General features: G+C 33.0%; 2 pseudogenes; one reads left to right on the top strand and one right to left on the bottom strand.

The window, feature by feature from the left end:
* Nucleotides 1–18,960, bottom strand: part of LOC129305456 (transcriptional corepressor LEUNIG-like) — a 34,371-nt pseudogene extending 15,411 nt beyond the window's left edge.
* Nucleotides 10–5,875, top strand: LOC129306170 (transcriptional corepressor LEUNIG-like; annotated as a pseudogene).
* Nucleotides 18,961–20,631: the final 1,671 nt, after the last annotated feature.

Consider the following 20,631-nt stretch of genomic DNA (forward strand, 5'->3'; position numbering starts at 1 on the left):
TACTATTTGATCTATTTTTACTCTCTCTCTCTCTCTCTCAGAGTACCCTGTTGAGCCTTTTCTTTAATACATTCCTTACGGGGTGTTTCTGACTGCTTTAAGGCATCCAAAAACCAGACTGGGAGAAAGAGAAAGCAGCCTGTATCTTCTTCTGGTCCTGTCATTAGCTCTGGTCCTGCGATCGCCTCTTGCTTCTCCTTGCTCGTCTCTCCCTCACCGTCTCGCATCATCCGTGTCTCGCATCTCGTCTCTCCGACGGACCAGATTCTGCTCTCCTTCTCGCCTCTCGCATGTGTAAAAGCTGATTCTGCTCCCTCAAAGTGAAAAAAAAAAAAAGATCTCTTTCAGGACTCACGGGATAGGCTGAGGCGATAAAGCAATCTTGCTGGAACAAACCAGGGAGAGAAATCCGAGAGGCTTGGAGTTAGCTTCGAGCGTAAAATTTCATGGGTTCTGACATATTTATTCTGATTCTCCTTTATATTTCGTTTGTAGCTGAAATACGAAGGGCAAGCAAGTTGGTCCAAGTTGGGAATTGGACTTATGGTCTTTCGAAGATTTTGGTTTTTGCGTTCACACGAAGTCGCTATATCGTCCCTTCTCAGTCATTGTATTTTGAATTGTTTATGAGAGGGACCGGTTTAACAGTGATATCTCAATAGTACTATTATCATTTTAAGTTCAGTTGGTATTTTTGAGGTGTGGTGGATTTTGATCTTAAAATTAATTGTGTGGGTACAGAAACTTAATTCTTAATGTTGTCTTGCTTAAAATTCCAAGCTTGCTTTTCAATTGCTTTCACCTTCTTTCAATTAGATCCGTAGTGTGATTTTGTGCAAATTGAAGGTGATTATTGATGCCTCCTGTCCTCTGTTTCATCGGATGTAAGCTTGCCTTTTTGAGTAAGCTTTGTTCCAAGATGCTGAGCAAATAATTGTTTTCTTATAGTTCTTCATATAATCTAATATTTGGTTTTTAATTGTTTTCTTATAGCTCTTCATATAATGTTTTTAGTTGTCTCTCTGACTCAGCTTATTTTTTATTTTGATTATGTGGTTTATATTGGTTGAATAAATATGTTGGATTTTTTTTTTTTTCCCCTGAGCCCTATTGGTAAGGCCGGGTCTCATAATTAAATTAAATTTTAGGTAATCAAGACTTAAAGGTTGGTCTTGTCTGCCCATCTCTACTTACATCACCTTCAAACCAATTGGTAAGTGGAATATTTTTGAACATTTACATTGACGGAAGGAATAATGAATTCCTTGCATGAAGACTCATGGCCATTCTGTTTTGGCAGTGGGATCATAAGGATCTTGAATTGCAGGCATGGACCGATTTGTTGACGATGGATCTCTTGCTGAATTCAATTCTGTACGAGCTAGTACAAGCAAAGTTATCTGTTGCGACTTCTCATCTGACAGGAAATTGCTCGCAAGTGGAGGCCATGACAGAAAGGTTAGTTGATTAGTCTGGAGGTATATTTGATATATTACTTCACGTGGTCAACTGAATCATTGATAGTGTCTGCAGCTTTATGTCTTTGACTTGAGAAACAAGAAAAAGATTGATTTCTGTATCATTTGTTATATATATAGAATGTTTGACCTTTTTCTCTTTATGGTTTTGCATTGCAGGCTGTCTTGTGGTTCACAGATTCTCTAACGGCAAAAGCTACTCTTGAAGGACACTCATCTATGATAACTAATGTCCGTTTTAGTCCAAGCATGCCTCGCCTTGCAACATCTTCATTTGACAAAACCGTCAGGGTTTGGGATGTTGACAATGTTAGTCGATTCATTTCCTCGTTTACTCTGTTAGTATACTCTTTTTGAGAAGTACGCTCTGTGGGTTCTAATTCTATTTTGGATTGGTCACATCAAAGGATATAGTTCATGCTGTCTTTGAAGTGTGTGACACACTCACTGAGAAGTTACGAAGAAGTATGGATGTTCCTCTTTCACTGAAAATTTGTACATGAGATAATAAAATTGAGTTGTGTGATTGTTCCATGGGATTTTAGTTACAGTGAGAAAAAGAAGTTTAGTGTCTTAAATAAATCTATCCGTTAGCAGCCTAAGCTTGAAATATGCCGTACCTCAAGATATATATCATCTTATAATAGTGTTCCCCGGAAGAGGAGTTTCCAGATTCAGTTTTACCATTCTACAGTATAATGCTATGATAGTTTACAATGAAGTTGGTTCTTCAAGACTGTTGATGCAGGGTTTCTGATCCTCAAAAATTAAATTTCAGTTCCTCGGTAGTTAACAGGGAGGCAGGGATCATGTGCTTTGCATGCTTTACTGTTTTTCACCCAAGCTTTGTCAGGAAGCTAGTCTTTATTCTTTCATGATAGGCATGATAGGAGTGATTAATCGGGTGTAGCCTTAGAAGTTCGCAAGCTTAGGAATTTCTGTTGATTGTAAGTTGGTAGGTGAAAGGAGAATTGAAGGTAGAAAGAATAGGAAGGAGAGAGAGGGAGAATCGGAATTCAGAATTCATCAACTGGCATAACAGTTTCTTCAATCTGTAATAGTGTAATACAACTATACAAGGACTAGTTATTAGAACTTCTTAATAACTTCTTTCACACTTATTCTGTCATTAATGACTCTTAACAGCTAAAACCACTTTCTTCTATTCAACCATTCGAACAGTTTTGCTGAATGATTTTGAATCATTTGTTGATTGGGCATTGTGTCCGACATGGATTTATATCGCAACATAAACTTCATTGTCATTGAATAAAATAACTCATGTAACAGATCGTATGTTCTTCGCTCAATTTTCTGATTGCTAGCACGATAGTTTTTATGGGGGTTAATGTTATATAATTGTAATATTGAAATATTAGTTTCTGTTATTGTTAGTTAGTTAGTTAGTTAGTTACTGTTAGTCATGATTAAATAATATAGCCGTTAGGATAGTTTGGGGATTAGAAGCCTATAAATACTGTGAGACACATTTGTATCCTATGCTAGTCTAATGATAATGATTGCACTATTCAGTCCTTATCTGTTTTTCTCTATTCTCTCTCTGAATTCTCTCTACCTTCTGTTCTTCTCTCTCTTTCCCTCTCTTTCTCTCTTTGTATCTGTCAGAATTACAGAGATCCAACAGTTAATTTACACATCTACACTGCTTGTAGAAAGGCTTTCCTCATTTTGAATGTCAGCTGTACCTGTGAGCTAGCACACCAATAATTGTGTGCTAGCATAGTTTGCTTGCTAAGTCTGGATTTTATTGGATTGTTATTCTACTTGCTGTTTTGCTTGAGCTTATTAGATATTTTACCCATGCAGTCTGGATATACGCTTCACACATTCACAGGACATTATACGTCTGTTATGTCTCTAGATTTTCATCCAAATAAAGATGATCTTATCTGCTCTCGTGATGCTGATGGTGAAATACGATATTGGAGCATGAATAATGGCAAGCTGTGCTTGAGTCTTTAAGGTAGAATCTTAGTTTCCTTTGCATTTTATAACATATCTTTTTTATTTTGAGTGCATTTGAGTGATTGTACATTCATTTTAGTTTGCCAATCTTGGGAACCAATTCATCCCACAAGCTTAAGCTGTTTGGAGAAGGCCTGTGGTTATTTCACTGATATTTCTAAGACTAAAAGCTCAAGTAATTAGTGAAGGGCCCATGATTGATATTTTTTTCTTTTTGTGAAAATGATTGGTTTTATTAGTATCACTGTCTGCCATACTTACAATTTTTTGTGCTGATTAGGGTGGTACTGCCCAGGTGAGGTTTCAACCTCGCCTAGGGAGATATCTTGCTGCAGCTGCGGAGAACGTTGTCTCTATACTGGATGTGGAAACACAGACATGCCAATATTCATTACAGGTTGGTTTACACCATAGTACGTTTGGGTATAAACTAAAATTTTTGTGATCCTTCCAAAGTCGTTTTTTAATGTGTTTTGTTTTGTTTTTGGCTAACGAGTTAAGATTGATGATTGGCCTGGCTTAATATTTCATTATATTCTAGATAGTAATTTCTCGAGTGTGAAAACTACAGTTTGCAGAGCTATAGCTCAGTTGACCTGAGCCTGGCAAAAATTTATTCTCATTGCAAATGATCTATAGTAATGCTCTAGTAATGGTTAAATTTCATTTAGCAAACAGCCTATTTGAGTATGTTTTACAAACTGTGCCAAGAGGATTTTTTAAACGCCCTTTGGTTGTGGCATTATGATTATAGGGACATACAAAGCAAATACATTCTGTTTGCTGGGACCCTTCTGGAGAGCGGCTTGCATCTGTCAGTGAGGACTCTGTCAGGGTTTGGACTCTTGGATCAGGAGAGTGAAGGGGAATGTGTCCATGTGCTAAGATCTAGTGGGAATAAATTTCATTCTTTTGTTTTCCATCCAACATGTCCTTCATTGCTGGTCGTTGGATGTTACCAGGCAAATCAACCATACCCTTTCTGTGTCCTTTTTTTTTTTTTTTTAAATTTTAACCCTTGTCCATGAATTTGGCTAATTGTGTTTGTCTTTACTTATTAGCTAACAGTTTCTTGAATCTTATTTTTTTTAACCCTCGTTCATGAATTTGGCTAATTGTGTTTGTCTTTACTTATTAGCTAACAGTTTCTTGAATCTTATATGCACATATCTTTCTTTATTCTTTTTTTTTAAAAAAAAAAATCGTACCTAGAAGGAGAAAATTTATCAAGTTTTAACTGCTAGTTTAACCCAAAAATATTTAGTCCTCCTTGGAGAATGATGGACTGCTGGTTATTGTTTATGAAGAAGATGGAGTTCAGAGTAATTGAAACTTTGAAGTCATATTATCTTGAAATGCAGAAAGCAAAAGTATAAATATGAAGATGCCTGCCACGCCCCCCCCCCCCTTTCAAATAATAATAATAAATGGGAAGGACTATGAGTCATAGCCACTCTTCTAATCCTCTTTATAAAAGCAAAACTTTCAAACTTAAATAAACCTATCTTATCTAATCCTGTCTGGGATGCAACAGAAACAAACAATAACTTAAAAAAAAGAGGGGGTCAAATGCTAACTAACTTTTAGAGGGTTAGCATCTACAAACTGAGTCCCACAGCATTAGGGGCGTCCTTCCTGAAGGATTAAACACACGTGCCTCTCATGCCTTTTAAATTTGAGTGAGCACATGCTATCATTGACCACCTGTATTTGGTAATGTGGTTAATCTGAAGAAAAGAAAACACAGTAGAAAATGAGTATGCAGAACAATTCTGGTGGTGTTTAATCTGTCTAAACTTTATACCATGTATGTATTTGTTATATCATCATCTGGCTGGTTATGGGGTTAAATCTAACCCTTGTAATTCTGTTTTTCCTGCTTCATATCCCTGATGAATGATATTTAAATCCATAATATATTGTGCAGTCTTTGGAAATTTGGAACATGGCCGAGAACAGGGCAATGACTGTGTCAGCACACGAAGGACTAATTGCTTCCTTGGCAGTCTCAAATGTAACTGGTTTGGTTGCTTCAGCCAGTCATGATAAGTTTGTTAAGCTTTGGAAGTAGACTGAATGATTCTGTGTCCAACTCCAACTAGCATTACTTCCCATACAGGACTAGGCTCTACAAATTTTTCCCTTTTTACTTGCTTCATTAAGCCCACCTTCCTCTTCTCCCTCTCTTGGATAAGGACCTGTTTTATTGCCATCCATATTATATACCTGTTTAGCTCTTGCATTAGTATTCACGTCAAGAAATTTCCATCCTGCATCAGCTGCTCATTAAACTCTTTTGATAGTTGGTTGGTAAATTATTTGGTTTAATAGAATTTTCTGTTCGTTCAGCTAAGCTGCTAATGTTGTTGCTACACTCATGAATATGCTTGAGGGATGTTGCTTTATTTTCTTGTGGAAGCCTGTGGGAATATTATGTCATTATTGCACAGTCCAGAGTATAGTCAATATATATCAATTATAAAAATTTTAATATTAAATTAAACCTTTTAAATTAAATTTAGATCATATTAAAAATAAAAAAATTTATTAAAATAATTTATAATTTTTATAAATTTTTATTTTTAAAAATATAATATATAATAATGGTTTAAATTTGCACCATACATATTAAAATTTAGATGGGTTCAAATTTTATGACAGTGATGTTTTGATGGTTCAAATTTTATCAGCGGTGAGGGGCATGATATTTATTACTGTGATAAGCGCCCAAACAGGTTGCCATTGGAGTACCTTCAATGTGTATTGGCAGTGGGAATGACTAGAACTAGCTTACGAATAGGGTATGTAGGCTGGATCGAGTCTATTGAAAAATCACCAACTATTTCTCCTTTCAGATAATTCATCCACCGACTTAAGCTACGCTGTGCGGGAATTTTACATTCTAGAAGCAAGATATTTGTAAAATAATCTCCCTAAACAAGGCAAACAATGGTAGTGGGAATTAATTAGGAAAAATAATAGTAAATTTTTCAATAAATTATATAAATAATAATTTATTTTTTAAAATGTTATAATTTTAATGAAGTGTTTTGAAATTTTTTTATCAATAAATTTTACATAGGAAAAAATTATTTTACCATTAGTGACAATTTCTAATTTTTTGTTTAGTATTTGTAATTTTTTAAAAAAAGTTGTGATTTTTAAATAAAAATTGTGAAGGGAGTTTATTATTTTGAGAATTTATTTTTTAATGATAGAAACTATACTTAATAAATTGTAGGTCTGTTTGGATACTCATTGAAAATCAATTCTAGGATCAAAATCATGGTTTTGCAAAAGTTTATCCAAACACCTTCATTTTACAAAACTCCATTTGGTTTGGGAAACTCCATTTTAGAGAAGCTAAAATTTCTTCCATTTGCAAAACTCCATTTGGCTCCTTTTCTTTATATCATTTATTTGCACATTCAAAATTGATTTTCAAAAAATCATCCAAACATATTCAATTTATCAAAATCAATTTCTAAAAATTCATCCAAATATCATCGCGTTCTAATAATCAATTTTTTCTATAATTAATTTTTTCTAATTAAAATCCAAACACATCCTGTGATGTTTTGTTCATCTATTGTAGTTTTACAAAATTAAAATTGTTATTTCTTAAGCAAAAGTTGTTATTAAAGTTTGTTTTTTAATAACAGAAATTACAATTGATAAGTTATGATTACTTATTTAACTCTTGCAATTTATAAAATAGAAGTTGTGATTAAATTTATTATTTTCAGTAATGATAAAGTCTTTTTACTAAAAAAATTATTGGCAAAGAGATCCTAAAAATTTTATTAAAATTATGACTTTTAAAGATTAAATTATTATTTATATAATTTTAAAGAAATATTATTATTATTTTTAATTTATTAATTGGTTTCGAGAAGTATACGAATGAATTTGTCACTGCGATTGTGTGCAAGTATGTGTTGTGAGCATGAAAAGAAGCGAGTAAAATCTGGTGGAGAAGCGAAGCAAGTAAAGTGACGTGAAGTGGGTGAGGGTGAGAGAGTTTTGTTAGCTTGAGTGTGAAAAGAAAGAAACAAAGTGAAAAAGTGATTGTGAATAAGTTACGTGGAAGACAGAGAGAGAAAAGTAAGAGCATATAGTCTTTATGGTTTTTTTTTTTTTTTTTGAGTAGTAAGCCACGGGACTAACTCATGTAGACAAATAATCTAACTCTTATCAGCATCCAGAATATTTATATAATTAAAAAGCAGATTATTGAAAATATGAATATTTAAATTGTTAATAAATGTTAAATGAGCCGTCCAATCAACGCATTTATTAGCTTATTTAAAGACGTGGTCAAATGTAACCGTTCAATTTCTCATAGTATGTTCTCTAATGTTATTGATAGCTGGAGCAAGAGAATGATTAGTGGAGAACTTTTTGCATATTAGCGTAAGCACCTCTGTAGAGTTTGAATAGACATTGATTTTGCTAAATTTCATTGCCCAACAAATATTGAGACCTTTTAAGATGCCCATAAGTTCAGCTGTCGTATTTGGTTAATAATCGATGTATTTAGTAAAGTCTTTAATCCAATTTCCTTGATTATTTTAGATGAGACCTTCGCAAGAAACTGCACATTGATTGTTAATAGAGCCATCTGTATCAAGTCTAACCCAACCTTTTTCTAGAGAGCATTATTTCACTTTAGATTTATCACTTTGTTGGGTCAAGAAGTTGATTCTAGATTAAAGGTATTGATCACTGTGAATGTCCTGGATGCTACTGAAAGCAAAGTCTCTATCAGCATGTTTTCTTTAGAGTAGATGTATTTGCATCTTTCTTTTCAGATGTTCCAACACACATGGGTGAAATGTCTCTGCCAAGAAACATTCCTTACTTTAGCAGTAACTGCATCTTTTTTCACATTTTAAATTATCCAATCCTGTAAGTGGAGAGAAAAGAAAATGTTTAGTTCAAATTTTTTGACTAATTTTAGCCATACCTTTTTAGATTTCTTGCAGTCTCTTAAGATATGAATAGTTGAGTTAGGAAAGTTACAACCAAAGGGTTAGTTCTTAATACAGGGATTAGCTCTATTAGAGTAAGTTAATTTAGGTTGGAGTCGATCTCAAGCCACTTTCCTAAGGAAGCATTTGATTTTCTCATAAGTTGGCTATTTTCAAATCATAAACCAAATTTTAGAGTTGTTGATGTTGCTATGATTATCGATAGCCTTGTAAACAGATTTGATAGTAAAGCTACTATCATTTGAAGGTCCCCAATATATGACATCATCATCTGCATTCAGGTTTGGTGGTTGCACAATAATGATATGATTGATGATTTCAGTTAAAGATATCTGCATAATTGATCAATCTTTCAATTTTCATTGATGGAACAGAAATTCAAAACTCTAACATGAAGAATAGAGTCAGCATTGAAAGTACCAAGAAAACGATCTTGGCATATATATTTAGTTTAAAACTCTACCAATATATTTAAAATCTTGCCTTTAATATCTACGTTTGAAATCCATGTATTTAAAATTTTTAATTTAGGTAATCAAGAAATTTTAAATAAAGAGATAAATTGGGATTTGAAAGAAAAAATGAAAATTTTAGACTTGGATTTAGTAGTAGTTCCTGTATATGTATTACTTTAGTGTTTAAATTAATGAATTTAAATTTGATTTTAGATTTAAAATTTTGCCTTTCATATCCACATTTAAAATCCATGTATTTAAAGTCCTTTATTTAGGTAGTTAAAAAAATTCCAAACAAAAAGAGAGATGAATTAATATTTAAAATGAAATAAAAATTTTAAGAGGACAAGTTTATTTTTATTTTTTAATCAACAAAAAATAACATAAAATTTGAGAGTCATGGAGGTATTAATAGTAAAAATGCTGAGAGAACAAAATGTTTGAAATGATTAAAATTTTAAATGATTAGAATATGAAAAAAATTTAAAATTATAAAAGAATTATTATTTATAAAAAAAGTTTGGACTTGAATCAACTTCAAATTCAAAAATTTTTATGTGTCTAAATGAGAAATTTAGTCTATATCTAATTTTTAATTCATATTCTCATTAATTAGACATATCATTAATTCATTTGAGTTCTCCTAATTAACTAATTCATTACCCGTGCAACGTACGGGGAAAACCCTAGTTTCTTGATACAGAAAGATGGAATTATGAAATAGCTCCTATTAGAATCATAAAAAAATTATTACATGACCTAATAACAGTAACATTCAAAACAAGACCAGCCATTAAAGGAAACATGTGCCATCAAGGGTCAAATATCACAAGACAGGAGGTTTCTCCCTAGAGAGAGAGAGAGAGAGAGAGAGAAGCCAAAAGTGACTATTATTTTGGGACCATGATATAGCATAGATGAAGCCACATATGTAAAACAAACATGTACATTCTATCAAAAAAAAAAAAAACAAACAAACAATCAATCAATCAAACAAACATGTACAACTCGATATGAGAGCTGAAAAATGTTCAAAAAATGTGTGTGTGTGTTAACACCAAAAATGTTAACATGACAAACTAAATGTTAAAAAAATTTCCAAGCTACTTATGTGTTAACAATTATTCCTTTGTATTACAAGTCACTAGAATTATGTTTCTCAGGAATTCCTCAGGGCATAATGAACCAAGAAAATGAATAGTGACCTGATCATTTCCTCTAAAAGAGTTTGACATGCTCCCATCCGCTGTGACACCGCCAATACTCCCTACTTTGTCTTGCTGATGCACGTTAGGATTCGAAGACTGAGATTGCTGATTTGAAAGAACATGTTATTAAAGCTGCCGCTGCCGCTGCCGCTGCTGCTGCGGATTGGTATTCTGTTATTGATAGCCAATTTTAGCTACACAGGTGGAAATTTTCACTTGACGTAAACCATGAAACTTGTGTTAACTCGTTGTAAAATAAATAAAAGAACAGCTCAACAAATATTTTAGAATTGATAAGTCGAGATGATGAAATGATAATTAAAGAGAACTAGCACCTTCATTAGCATGTCTCTATCTCCACGAGGCAAAAGCGGGCTGCCAGCTTGAACAGGTGACCCAACATTTGATACCACATCATTGAAAGACCACTGTTGCTTAGGCCCATATTCCTATTATTCAATAGCATTCTAAGTCGTCTATTTTCATCATTAGCAGATGATGATGCAAGATTTTGTTGAGCAAGCATAAGATGCTGTGGCGTCAACATTTGATGTTGATGAAAAGGCTGAGGGCCCTGCATAAAAGCTTTTTGTGGTTGGAGAATAACAGAGCATAGTTGATCCAACCCCCAGTAAGGGACAGAAAAATCTAGTAAATAGTGAAACATAATTACTCAATTATTGAGTTTTCTTGATTTTGTGACTGTAGATTACTAAGTACAGTGCTCGAGGCTTTAGATAATAGGTCACATTTTCTAACAGATGAAGATTTTGTAGGACACAGAGATACAGTAAGAGCAGAGTAACCTCCAATATATTGAAACTCTAAGGGAGGATATATCATTTATCAAATTTGCAAGACCAGATACATGGCCCAAACTAATATATCCAATTTAAATAAAAAAAAAAGAGGATAGAAAACTACTTACTTTAAGTGGCCACCCCTTGAGAGTCAAATTGTTGTCACCTTGATTCGATCCTAACAAAAAGAAATCTCCTGTTGACTAAATCTTTGTGTGAAGATGGTCAAACAACAATGTGAAAATGTACATGTTAAATTCCAAAACATTCTTCACCATAAGAGTAATGCAAAGAGAAAATTATTTTCAGATCAAATCATGCTCACTAACTACTTCAAGTAGATTAATGCAAGTCAATTGGAGCAAAGAAAGAATGCAACAAAAGATTACCAGGAATTCCAATCAATGATCCTTCAGGGCCAGCAACTCTTGGATTTAAAACATGATTTATCTCACTTTTTATATCCTGGTTGATTCATAATGGCAAGTCAGGGAAACCCTTTAAAAAGGAAAAAGTTTTGAGGTCACTCCGATAATAATATGGAAAAATATCAATCAAGAATCGTTGGAGAAAATTATATTAATCAAAGATTACTTATTATCAAAAGAGGAATGAATAATTGTTAATTTGGGTTATTTTTTTTTATCAACAAGTATCAATTTAAGTTTTAACAATAACTCATTTTAAATTAACAACAGTTTATTCAAGCTTTTTTTCCACTCAAATTTTATCAACTACTGTGTTTTATTTGACTTGAAGTTGTTTTGATATGGTGAACATATAGCTTTAATTTTAAATGGATTGAAAATTTTTAAATATGGTTTGTGTGTTGTGCCTCTCTTTATAAACTCTGAATGCACATTCTCTTATCATCTCAATCTCTTCGTATGTATAAATGAGGTTTCTTGATGTAATTTATTTTCTTAGAGAGGTCCTCTCATTGGCTTGGGAAGGACATAAGTTAGGTGAGTCATGCTGTGTCACATTTTAATTATGCTTTTAATTAGATCATAATATGCATAATTTTGTATAAGATACAATTGCATTTTATTTTATGTGATTTCTAAATTTATAAATCAAACCATCTAATCAAAATCTTAAGTCATAATACTGTCAATTAATAAACATTTGTCAAAACCTAGATCACTCAATTGTAGGTTCCACCAAAGTGGATACATCTAGGTTATCTTAGTGAGACAAGCGTGAGTAATGGTTCTACTCACAAAAATTCATTATCGTTTGACTTAATTGAGATTATCAAAATAACTTTAGATCTCAAGGCATTAGATTAGATTGAACATGCTAGATCATATGATAATTGAATCCCATAAAGATCTAAGAGTTACATGTAATATAATTGGTAAATGAGTTACCTCCCTAAATAACTTAATTTTAAGTGTCCTACCAAAGCGGACTTAAATTTAAGTGAAATATGGGTCTTAGCCCACTAATCAAATTTTGAGGATTGTTAGTTTTAGTGGGAGATATAAAATTAACTTTGTGTATTTTATTAGTATAGAATCATATCGACTAGTAACACTACTACACTGTTATTGTGATCGGTCCTTGAGAAAGACAAACTTTCTTGACTAGTTAAGAACTTGAGAATTGTTCTCAAGCAAAAAAAAAAAGGCATATGTCCTAGATGAATCCGTTCTTGAAGAGCCTGTGAACAATGCTCCAAGAGCTCAAAGGGATGCTTATATGACGCACACCTATGACTTGGTGGATGTAGGTGTTGGAAATTGTGCCCTAGGGCCAATCATTATACTATGCACATTGTTATTTAATGAATTTCTATTTTTTTATCATATCAATTACATGTTCAATATGATAATTGTATCCTTGGACAAACTATAGTGATTGTCCTAAATGTCCCTAGTTGGTCATCTTTGAGGGATCATAGATGAAACAAGACTAGTGTAACTTTGATTAGTTATAAAGATACAAATTAAAGTCATAGGCACTTGAAAGAGTACAAGGTGCTGGACCGACCCACTATGAGAAAGCTGCATGGTACAAGTCATAAGCTTATCTCATATGTAACTATATCACTAAACACTTTTACTTGAGATCATCATGGATTTCTACATGATGACAATTGAACTTTGACCTAGTTAAAAGTCACTTTTGATTGGGTGATCATAAAGGCTATGATTTAGTTTAGTGATATTTATGCAGAAGAATATGAGTGGTCAAGATGAAATTTATCCCTCACATTAAGTGAGAGCTATTACTGGGCCTCTCGATGAGTAAGACTGAGAAAATATATGACCATACTATAATGGAAAGAGTTTTTCCATTACTATTGTTAGTCTACTCAGAGATCGAGAAAGTAACGGTCGAGTAAAGGAGATTGACAATTCCATGTATCATACTTGACCGAAATATTGTGTGATAAAAGGGATGTAATATAGTTGCATGATAGTAACATTGAAACATCGATTCCCATGTGAATTGGGTAGTTGCAATGTTTTGCTAGAGGTTACTTGTGACTTGTGGGCTAATAGCGTAATTAGCCTACTGCCAATTTCATATAGGCTTATAGGTCGCACACAAGAACAACTCAACTCAAGCTATAATATCTAAGTTCATTGAATCTGGAATATGTCTAGATTCAATAAATGTAATATAGGGTGAATGAATTATATACATATATATATAAATATATATATATATATATATATTTGAATATTTATTTGATAAATATTTATATATATATTTATATCAAATTTAAAATATAATTATATATATATTTGAAATATATATATATATATATTTTCATATGTGTATATATATTAGCGATATATATATATATGATATATGTATATGATATATAAAATTAAATATATATAATATAATGTATATATATTTTTTCAAAATATGTATGTGTATATATATATATTCGTATAAATATAATATAATATGTATATGTGATATATATTATATTATATTTTATTATATTATATTAGTTTTAAATTTAATTTTATATGATAGATTAAATTTATTAACTAACATGATATGAGAGAATATCATATCAGTTTTATAATTTAAATTTATATAATAAATTTGAATTAGATATGATATTATAGATTAAATTTATGAGATAAATTTAATTATATTTTTGTGGGCCTTTTAAGTGGAAGACGAAAACCCTTATCTATATAATATATATAGATAGGGATGTCCTTGATGAAGGACGAGAGATTTAGAAAGGTTCTGATGGCAAAAACACTTTGAGAGCCATGAAACACCCTATAGAAAGAAAACTAACGTTCAAAGAAGAACGAACGCTGGGAGCGCTAGCATGCTATTCGAGTTAGTGAGCTATTCGTGTGAACACTAGTAGAGGAAGCAGATGTACATTATCAGCTCCTGAGATCCAAACTCTTAAAGAGAAGATGCGCCAAGTTTGAAGAATTAAAAGGTAACTCTTCTATTCATCTTGACTTAAATGAGTTTGTTCGGTCCATATCATGATAGGGATTTTAAAATTTTAATCTTCCACTGCGCCTCTCTATCTAATAGTAGGATGCCTAATGCTAGCTATCATGGTTCCAGAACTTCAAAGAGATTTTGAACATATGGAGGCTTTTGAGATGATTATACATCTTAAGGAAATGTTCCAGCAACAGGCAAGGCAAGAGAGGTATGAGATCATAAAGGGCTTACATTCTTGCAAGATGATCGAGGGTGCATCAGTTAGCACTTATGTCTTAAAAATGAAGAGCTACATTAATCACCTTAGGAGGCTCAAATTTCTCCTAAGTTAGGAGTTAGCTATAGATTTGATCTTAAACTCACTCCCGAAAAGTTATGACCAGTTTGTTCAGAACTATAACATGAACGACATGAAGAAATCCATTTTATAATTGTATGGGATGCTTAAAACTACTGAGTAAAACATTAAGAAAAAGCCTAGTACTATTTTGATGGTTCAAAAAGGAAAGGGTATGAAATAAAAAAGCAAAGGCAAGGGCAATGGAAAAGGTAAAGGCTTAGATGGTAAGACCAAAGAGTTAAACAAGCCCAAAACCAAGCCTCTAAAGGAAGGATTTTGTTTCTTTTGCAATGAACCTGATAATTGAAAGAGGAACTGTAAGCTCTAGTTAGAAGATCTGACAAAGAAGAAGGATAGGGGACTACTCCTTTAGGTATTTATGTTATAGACATTCACCTTTTTACTTCTTCTGTATGGGTATTAGATACTACATATGGTTCTCACATTTGTACAAATGAGTAGCCCAAAGACAATAAAAAGCTAATGAAGGGTGAAGTAGACCTACGAGTTCGAAATAGAGCAAGAGTTACTACTTTAGCCATAGGCATTTATGAATTAGTTTTGCCCAGTAGGCTTTTGTTAGTTTTGAACAATTGCTATTATGTCTCTACTTTGAGTAGTAACATTGTTTCTCTTTCTTATTTGGATAAGGAAGGTTATACTTCCATTACCAGAATGGTAAATGTTCTATTTATCAAAATGACATTTTTTATGCTCATGGTGATTTGCATTTTGATCATTATCTTTTAAATTTGAAACATTATAGTAATGAAAACATCTATGGCATTGTCATCTTGACTATATAAATGAGAAATGCATTTCTAAGCTCCATCAAGATGGACTTCTCAACTTATTTGATTTTGAATCTTATAACACTTACGAATCTTGTTATTAGAAAAGATGACAAAAGCATCTTTTACTAGGCATAATGAGAGGGCTAATAACTTATTGGGACTCATACATATAGATGCATGTGGACCAATAGGTACAATTGTCAGACAATGTTATCTATACTTTATTACTTTTATTGATGGCTATAGTGGGTATAGATATATCTACATAATGAAACACAAATCTGAATCTTTTGAAATGTTCAAAATATTCCAAAATGAAATACAAAACTAACTTGGCAAGACTATTAAAACTCTTTGATCTAATCGAGGAGGTGAATAGTTAAGCCAATAATTTATTGATCATCTCAGGAGTTGTGGGATAGTCTCACAATTAACTCCTCCAGGAATACCACAATGGAATGGCATTTTTAAGCAAAGAAATTAGACGCTATTAGATATGATTTAATCCATCATGAGTCAAGTAGATCTTTCACCATCCTTTTGGGGCTATGCACTAGAAACAGCTGCATTCACATTGAACTGTGTTCTATCTAAGGCCATTAAAAAGACACCATATGAGATATGGATTGGGAAGAAGCCTAGTTTATCTTTTCTCAAGATTTAGGAATGTGAGGTATATGTGTTAAGAAACACGCCTCAAACAAGTTAGCACCCAAATTCACAAAGTTTGTTTTTATGGGTTATCCTAAAGAAACAAAAGGATACTATGTCTACAATCCCATTAATAACAAAGTGTTTGAAATTTGAAATGGTATCTTTCTAGAAAGAGAATTTATCTCTAAAAGGATCGATGTGAGCAAGATACATCTTGAAGAAATTTAAGAACTAAAAAATAGCATAGAGTCATAAATGAAAAACCAAGAAGACTTGCAAGAAGCAATTAAGTTTGCTTAAACAACATAAGGCCCATGAAGGTCTAATATGATACGGTATTAGCCTCAGAGATATGGATTTCTAATTAATGAGTGTCGTGATGTGTTGCTTATTGAAAGCAATGAGACAACCACCTACTAAGAAGGAATAATGGGGCTAAATTCTAAGAAATAGCTAAATGCAATAAAGTCTAAAATGCAATTTGTATATGATAATAAGATGTGGACATTAGTCGATCCGCTTGCAGGTATAAAAACCATAAGACACAAGTGGGTTTTCAATGAGAAAACTGACATGGATGGCAAAGTAAGTGACTTCAAGGCATGATTGGTTGCAAAAGGATTCACCCAAACTCATGGTGTAGAATATAATGAAACCTTTTCTCAGTTGCAATCGCCAAATCAATCAGAATGCTCCTTGCTATTACAACATATTATGACTATGAAATATGGCAGATAGATTTTAAAACAGCATTCCTTAATGAATGTCTACTTGAGGAAGTGCATATGACATAACTTGGAGGTTTTGTGCATCCAAATGATTCTAGTAAGGTGTGCAAATTTCAAAGATCCATTTATAGATTGAAGCAAGCATCTTAAAGTTGGAATCAACATTTTGATAAAGTAATCAAAGAGTTTGGATTCATTTAAAACATCGATGAACCTTGTGTTTATAAAAGGATTGATGGCAGCATAGTTATATTTCTAGTGCTATATATAGATGACATCTTACTCATTGGGAATGATATTCCTACCTTACAGATGTCAAGCCTTAGTTAGAAAAATCTTTCTCTATGAAGGACTTAGGTGAAGCCACTTACATCCTAGGGATTAGGATCCATAGAGTTAGATCCAAAAGGCTTATAGACCTAAGTCAGGACACATACACAGACAAGATACTGCATAGGTTCAGTATGTAGGATTCAAAGAGGGGTTACATCACCATGTCTCATGTAATGCCCTAACGACATTACCATATAATCTTCCATGTGATCTATTCATTAAAATAACATTAAAAGCTTTAGGATCCTAATGTAAAACTTTTGAAAATCTCGTTATAGTAACCATTTAAGTTATTGAAAATAACACACAACGGAAGCATTCAATCATAGATAAGTAGATCTTAATAGAAATTAACTCAAAATATCAAAATTTACACAAAAAGTAGCCATATGTCATAGCTTGTGCAGCATGCACCATGACATGTGGCATAGGGATCTCAGCAACATGCTCTGTGCCATGCACTGTAGCATGTTGTCTTACGTTGATACATACGCTGCGGCGTACATACCAAAATTTTACTGTCAAATTTCAAAATTTGATGTGGATTTTGGATGTGTGCCATTTTTGCATCCGATGTCTAATTAGAGTGATTCTAGTGCCTACATGAAGCTGGTTTCATAATCTAACTAATGACATTAGTTTCACTTAAATTTGAGATTCCATTTAAAAATTAGACACCTAAGTATATTTTGACCATTTTATGTCTAAATTTTCCACTTAAGCATCACTAAATGAAACCACTAGTCATTAGCTACTTCTAGGGCCTTGATAATATCCAAACGAACAAATAACACTTGATCAAACAGTGACATACACTATATAATACATGTATACACATTTAGCCTGTAAATTACCCATAACACATAATTTGGGCAACTTCACATTTTTCATTTGCTTTCTGTAAATCAGGCTAAAACTTACACATAACATACACCATCACTTCTACACATACACATTCATCTACTAGCCTATATAGTCATTTCCATCACATACACACATACACACATAATGGGCTAGGATACCAAAACCACATGTACACAAACATTCACAATTTTACACATGCTCATGGATTATTTGTTCCTATGGAAACTTATACACATGTTCCATACTTTTAGCTAAAACATTCTTTACACTATTTTACAATGGGCTTTCAGTAGAAATCTATACTCTTGGCCCAAATTCTTTTCTTTTGCACCATTAGTACCAGAGCCTAAAAAATATAAATAAGCACAGGTGAGATCAAAATCTCAATAACCAATATAACTCATTTAATGCCCATTAATACAAATAACCACGTCAAAGTAATAGCTCATACATATATTTATCAAATACTTATAGAGTTTCTTCTTTTCAAAAATATTTTTGCATAATTTCCAATCATAGTATGTTCATCTATCCACCGAGCCTTCAAAGCTCTCCGACATGAAACCATAAGCTCTAATGGATTAACCACATATTGACCTAAGCACACCTTTAGTGGTAAAAACACCTAGCCAAAAGTAATCTATCCCACCTACGGACTATGGTTTTCCTTATCTCACACACTTGTGATAGAGGCATTATTGACTCATAACTATACCTTAACGGGTACTAAGGAGTTTCCAGACTACCTGAATGTCCCATGGTAATAGTCCTAATATAATGCTGTACCAAATTACCCATGATACCAGCCCGTATAATGCTATACTGGATGTCCCATGGTATCAGCCTGATTATACGGATTTGTTCACTCCCATCTCCATACAAACACATCCACAGATATCTTGGGTGAATTCACACCCTCTATGATCATGCTTTTTACATATGTTTCATTGCTTTTCTACAATTTACACCACACACACATATATATACATTTATATAGATCAATCTAAACTAATGATCATCAAATTTCTATATTACAAATCAATTTCATGATAAAACCATTTACAATGTAAAATCATGGATAGAAACTAACAAAAACCTCAATTTCACAATTATGCAATTACTTTTACACAGTTATAATAATTAATAAACATAATAAACTATATGGTTACCTCAACCCTTTTGTTCGTAAGAAAGGGTTACTCATTTATATCCTTACCCATGTCCCATTCCTACTAATAACAGTCACACACAAGAATCTACACTAAATTGACAACCAAAGTCAATTATTTTTTATTAACTAAAAGTGCTAATTATAATAAATTAAGCACCTAATCACTACTATTTTTCTTATTCATGTTCATTCACATGTATTACAACTAACTATCACTCAATTCAAATATTAACCTTTCCATAACCAAATTTCTCTCATTATTCTCTCTCTAGATTAGGATAAATTGAGCCTATAACTTTAAAGCTTTATCATTCTGATTCATACCAGTCATAAAGTACTAGTTTAGTTCTAGAGAACCTTTCTATTTCTATAGGGTAAGAAATCATCTCCTTAAAACTTTAGAATTCAATTTCTCAATAGTTTAAACTAAGAGAAAAGAGGGTAGAATTAGAGGTTAAGGTAGTACGAGACTTACCGGATAAGTAATAGGTCAGAAACATCATCCTTGTTCCCGAAATAGCTAGCCCTAACAAAGATCTCCTTCTTCTCCAACCTCACGCTCTTTTTTCTCTATTTCCTTCTGATTTCACAAGCTAGACATGTACTAATTAACCAAAATTCTATGCCATATGCTACGGCATATTCCTGCACAAGTCGCAACACGTAGCACAATGAGGGAACTGCTTATTGTACTCACACTCTCTACTTCGTAATGCCATTCTTCCACTCTTATCTGTTCATATAAAATCCCTAAAAGTGAAAATATCACTCCACCATCTAGAACTCTAATATTAAATTACTAATTCATTTCCTAATTAGAATTAATGCAAGAATAAAAAATTTGAGATGTTACATCACATGGCATTCATCTCAATAAAGACCAGTGTCCTTGTAACAGTCCTTACGCCACCCCACCAAGGGTCTTTTAGATTAGAGCCTTAACCACTCGTGCAGCGGGCCCAACTTTCCCTAAGGTAGTACTTGAGTTATTCTTCACCCTACAGACTTGAACCTCCAACATCTACCACCTTAAAGAAGTTAAGGCTAGGTCTGGTACTATTGAGTAAAGTGCCTTTCATGTTATAGCCCTCACCCTACCCTCTTGAGGGTCTTTTGGACTAGGCTCAATGACTCAATAATACCAGACTTACCCTCAACTTTATTAAGGTGGTAGAGGTTGGGGGTTCGAGTCTGGAAAGGCTCCAAAAGACCTCTTTGATAGGGTGAGGAATTACCTAAGTATCTCCTTAGGGAAAGCTAGCCTGTGCTGCCATGAGGTAGGTTGAGCCTAGTCCAAAAGACCCCCGGGAGGGTGGGGTGAGGGCTGTTACAGTCCTGGTAGATGAAATCAGTGATATCACATAAGTAAGGTTCTATATGCCTCAGCA

This window comes from Prosopis cineraria, unplaced genomic scaffold, assembly GCF_029017545.1.
Source record: "Prosopis cineraria cultivar Desert tree isolate PC_DT_omini unplaced genomic scaffold, ASM2901754v1 PC3, whole genome shotgun sequence".
NCBI lineage: Eukaryota > Viridiplantae > Streptophyta > Magnoliopsida > Fabales > Fabaceae > Prosopis > Prosopis cineraria.